The sequence below is a fragment of the Abrus precatorius genome, unplaced genomic scaffold (assembly GCF_003935025.1).
Source record: "Abrus precatorius isolate BTA unplaced genomic scaffold, Abrus_2018 Scaffold2, whole genome shotgun sequence".
In the NCBI taxonomy this organism is placed as follows: domain Eukaryota; kingdom Viridiplantae; phylum Streptophyta; class Magnoliopsida; order Fabales; family Fabaceae; genus Abrus; species Abrus precatorius.
Window position 1 is genome coordinate 35,540,267 of NW_020874362.1, and position 6,000 is coordinate 35,546,266.

The following is a 6,000-nucleotide window of genomic DNA, read 5'->3' on the forward strand; positions in this document are numbered from 1 at the left end:
TTGAAAATATGAAATATTATGATATGTACTTTTTTTAATTGTATGAATTTATTTTTAAGGTGTGAAAACGTAATTATTATGAATTTGTTGGATAATATTTAATTATGAAATGTATACACTGAGACTTTTATTATTGGAATTAAATTTGCTTTGCAGTTTGCACAAGATTTTTTATTATGTAAATATTTTTTTAAAAACTATATTAAATTCCTATAATTGATAGTAGAAATAACAATTTATATACACTTAGTTATATTTAAAAAATTAGAAAAAAAAAGACTACATATTAGATGGAACCATCAATGTGTAGAAAGAGTTATTAATAAAGTGGGGATACTCTCATTAATATAAATTAGACATAATATTTGCAATAAGAATACTAGCAAATAGATAGGACTACCCTTAAAGAAAATAAAATGAAGTTATTTTAAATTTTTGTTTTTTCACGAGTAGCTCTTATAATATTTTATATATATATATATATATATTATAATATTTAAAAAATTATTATTATTTTATTATATATATATATATATATATATATGCATACCTTTATTATGTAATTATGACTGAAGTGGTATTTTCATTTAAAAGTATAAATTTATGAACTTTTAATGTTGACTAAACTTTTGAAAAACTATAAGAATGAATTTATTTTTGTAAATGATATGTTATAAATAAGTTTTATAATTATAAATTATTTATGTATTATAATTTATCTCATACTAATAATTAAATCAACTATGTTGGTTTGTAAATTTTATTATGGTGATAATTTATAGTCACGCACAGTATCGATATAAATTTGCTAACAAAATTTTAATTTAATAAAAAGTTAAAATAAATATTACTAAAAATAAAGCACCCAAAGGTTGAGAGAAAACAAAGTACTATGGAATGAGAAAAGACCTGAAGACGTGGATGCGCTCGTTTACCGAGCTGTGCACGTGACTGCTACCAGCTCATTGCTTGGTAGAATATCACGTGATTCATTCCATGTAACATCTTTTACCAGTTACTGTGATTCTGTGAACGCATTCGGTTATAATATTTTATTTATTATTTTTTAACTTGCTATAAAAATTTATAAATAACATTTTTCTTACGGTTTTAGTAAATATATATACATATAAACCAAAAATAGAAATTTATTTATTATTAATTTAAATTATAATATTTTATAATATGATTAATTTTAAATTAATAGCATATAAATTTTATTTGTTTATTTAACACATTTTGTCGTTTTGGAAGGGTGAAAATCTAACATTTACTACAAGTTTGTTGCCGCTAAGGTGCTTTGAGCAGAGACTCGTTCCCTCAAAACGACAACATTTTTGAAAATTCTTTTGCATGAATGTCGCAAACGCTGTCTGGACCTTATAACATTTATTTAACTTATACCTTGTTATAAGGTCATTTTTTTTTTTATTAAAGTGTATTAATATTTACGGGATAATTATAAAATATAATGTAAACACAACTTTACATGTAATATTTAAACCACTAAGTGGATAAACATTTGTTATATACATGAATGAAAAATTTACATCAAAGCATATTATTATCTAAGTCACAAACAAATTCATCCTTTTCACGGAAATAAAAATTGAATATGAGAATTATCAATGTTTATGTAAAAAAGATAATATTTATATTTTATATTATGTATACATATGCTAATTCGTGTTACACACAAGTTAAAGTACTGGTGGGTGAGTGTGCATGTTGGAGAGAATATAATCACACACACTTATGATAAAAGAGAATAAGAGAGTTATGAGAATTACAAAAAATGGATCAACACTTTATTGATCATTGAAACTAAATTTATACATAATCTACAGAAAAATTCGTATTACAGTATTAACCACATGGTTAACCATCCGCTGTAACAGAAAAGTTATCAGTCACTAATTGTCATAACATAATTTTGAATTACAATACAACACTGCCCTTTAATTCAAACAATCTAAAGATACTACTCCTAGCATCTCTCTCAATTGTCTAAATCTATCAATCTTCAAAGCTTTCGTTAACACATCTGCAACTTGAATATCAGTGTTGCAATACGCCAACTCCAATCTTCGTTTATTCACTTGATCCCTTAAGAAATGGAATCTTGTCTCAATATGCTTGCTCCTACCATGAGCAACTGGATTTTTAGCTAACATCAACTGATTTCTCAGAATTATCTTTCTTCAACTTCATATTTGCCTCAACTGGAATGACAACTTCATTGCAATTCTCCATGTAAAACCTTTTCAACACATCTTGAATATACTTCTTCTGATGCATAACTATACCACTATCAAAGTAGCTAAACTCCATGCCAAGGAAGTATGTGAGAACTCCTAGATCAGTCATCTCAAATTCTGATTTCATTCTCCCCTTAAATCTGTCAACTTCTAATTGATTGCTTCCAGTCACAAGCAAATCATCCACGTAGAGACATACGAGTAGCAAATTGTTGCTATTCACCTTCACATATATTCTAAATTCAACTGAACACTTAGAGAGTCCCTCTTTGATTAGAAATGCATCTATCCTCTTGTTCTAAGCTCTAGGTGCCTGTTTTAGGCCATATAAAGCCTTTTTCAGCCTGTATACTTGATCATCTTTCCCTTTAATCACAAAACCTGGTGGCTGCAACACATAAACCTCCTCTTCGAGTAATCCATTCAAAAATGCTGACTTGACATCCATATGAAACAGTGGCCATTCCTTTGAACTTGCTATGGCGATGACCAATCTAATAGTCTCTAATCTAGCTACAGATGCAAACACCTTAGTGTAATATACTCCAGCTCTTTGTAGGAACCCTTTTGCTACCAGCCTTGCCTTATACTTGGCAATAGTCCCATCAGGCTTCAATTTCACCTTAAAAACCCACTTCACATCAATTGGTTGCTTCTGATGTGGTAGATTCACTAACTCTCATGTCTGATTCCTTTCAATTGCCCTAATCTCTTCTATTATTGCTTCTTTCCACACCTCCTCCTGTATTGCTTGTTCCCAATTCATTGGTTCTGAATCAGCAAGGAAAGCTAAATGTACCAAATCACCTTCAGTTGTGATGGCATTGTCAGGAAACACTTCATAGTTTTCAAATCTCACAGGTGGCATCCTTAATCTTTGTGACCTTCTCTCAAGTTGTTCTGCAGACTCTATTTCTGCCTTATTATCGTCTAATGGAACTGATAGGTCTATTCCTTTTCTGATATCACCATTCTTCCAATCCCATGTGGCTGATTCATCAAACACAACATCTCTACTTATAGTGATCTTCTTTTTAAATGGACTATACAGTTTGTAAGCTCTTGTTGGATGATATCCGACCAACACCATGGATTCACTTTTATCATCAAGTTTCCTCTCCTCTCATCTGGTATATGCCTGTAGCAAAGTGAACCAAAGATCCTAAAATGATTCACACTTGGTTTACTTCCTGTCCAGGCTTCTTCAGGGGGTTACATTCTTCATTCTCCTTGTAGGACATTTATTTAAAACATAAGCAACAGTAGACACTGTTGCTCCCTAATAGCTGTGAGGCATTCCCTTTCCTTTTAGCATACATCTAGTCATATTAAGAAGGCTTATATTCCTTCTCTCTGCCAAGCCATTATGCTGAGGCGTATATAGAGCAATTACCTCATGCACAATTCCCTTCTTTTCACAGAAATCAGCAAACTTCTTGGAGGTATATTCTCCACCTCCATCAGTTCTAATAATCTTTATTTCTCTGCCACTTTGTCGTTCAACCAATGCACAAAATTTTTGAAATACTGAAAATACTTCACTTTTCACCTTGATCAAGTACAGCCATATTTTTCTGGTGTATTCATCAACAAAAGTCAGAAAATATCTATTTTCTCCAAGTGATGGAGTCTCAATTGGGCCACATACATCTGAGTGAATGACTCCCAATGGTTCAAGTGCTCTACAAGAAGCATATGTCTTAAATGCATTCCTTGGTTGCTTGCTCACCAAGCACCCTTCAAAGATTTTGTTAGGTGGAGTAATCAAAGGCAAACCTAAAACCATCTCCTTACAACTAAGCTGATTTAAGCTTTTGAAATTAAGATAACCAAACCTATTATGCCAAAGCCACCTTTAATCTTCAGTAACTGTAGCTGATAAGCACTACACTTCTGTGGCTTGAATATCTACCTTGAAGGTCCTATTCTTTGACAAAGGAGCCTTCAACACCAATCTGTGTTTTTCATCGAACACCTCAATGAATTTCTGCTTCATATTCATCTCGAATCCTTTCTCCAACAGCTGCCCAAGACTTAACAAGTTTGTCTTCATGGTTGGTACATACAACACATTATTCACATATGCAGGCTTACCATCCTTCCTTTTCAACATAATTTTGCCAATTCCTTCAACTGAAATAGTACTATTGTCTGCAAATCTGACCTTATTCTTGATACTGTTATCAAGATCAATCAGCAAATCTTTCCTCCCAATCATATGGTTTGAGCAACCTGTGTCAAGGTACCAAGATTCTGAGCCATCAAGTTCAGAATTTGTAGTCACCATCAATAATACTTGATCAGAATCAGACCCATCTTCTTGCACTGCATATGCCTCATCATCATTCACCTTCTTTTTGCCTTTTCCACTCCAACATTCGTCTGTATAATGCCAAAATTTTTGACAATTAAAGCACTAGATCTTTCTTTTGTCAATATTCTTTCCTCTTTCTTTACCTCTAAAATTGCCACCACCTCTTTTTTTTACTGGATTCACATGCTCATAGTTAGATTGAGAGTGATCTTGATTATAAGATGATGGTCTAAAACCACCACCTCTTCCAAATCTTCCTCTCCAAGGTTTTCCACCTCTTTCTCTTTCTTTCTGTTCTGTTACTTGAGCTTGCAGGACCTAATCAATAGACTTCTCAATGTTTCTTTCATTCAACCTCTGTTCATGGGCCTCTAATGAACCTTGCAATTATTCGATCTTCATTGTATCCAAATCTTTAGATTCCTTAATTGCAACTACAATATGGTCAAACTTACGGGTAAGAGTTCGAAGCACCTTTTCAATGATCATCACATCATTGATCTTTTCTCCCATGCTCTTCATTGAATTCACAAGAGTCAACATTCGGGTAAGATAGGTTCCAACACTTTCTTGATTCTCCATCTGAAGCAGCTCGTATTGCCTTCTCAAGGTCTGCAATTTCACTTTCTTCAATTTATCAACACCTACATAACACTTTTGGAGAATTTTCCAAGCCTCCTTTGAAGTCTTAGCACTAGCAATCTTCTCAAAGTTTGCTGAATCAACACATTAATGGAGCAAAAACATTACTTTACAATCCTTCTTCTTAACTTCTTAGTGAACAACCCTTTGTGCATCCGTGGGATTTGCACCCAATTCTTAAAAGCCTTGTTCAACTAATTTCAACACTTCTTGAAATCCAAAAATGACCTTCATTTGAATGCACCATTTGTCATAGTTCTTACCATCAAGAATTGGCAAGTTGTTGAGAAGATTCCCATTTGAACCTGTCATGATTCACCACTGCACTACAGGATATCTCTTCACCCTTGCAACACCACTTTCTTGATTTTCAATCGGTCCCAAGAACTTCAAGCTCTAGACCAATTTGTTGGAGAGAATATAATCACACACACACTTACGATAAAAAGAGAATAAGAGAATTCTGAGAATTACAGAAAATGGATCAACACTTTATTGATCATTGAAACTAAATTTATACACAATCTACAAAAAAATTCGTATTACTTAATTAACCACATGGTTAACCATCCACTGTAACAAAAAAGTTACCAATCACTAACTGTCATAACAAAGTTTTGAATTACAATACAACAATGCATGTGTAAAGAAGTGAGCAAACTCTTAATTATCAAGTAAATATGAGATGAGATTTTATCTATGTGAAATGATTTTCAAAAGGAAGGGATTTGTATCTCTTAAACATAACATATTGGGAGATTTGCAAGAGCTTCAACTTATTTGTAT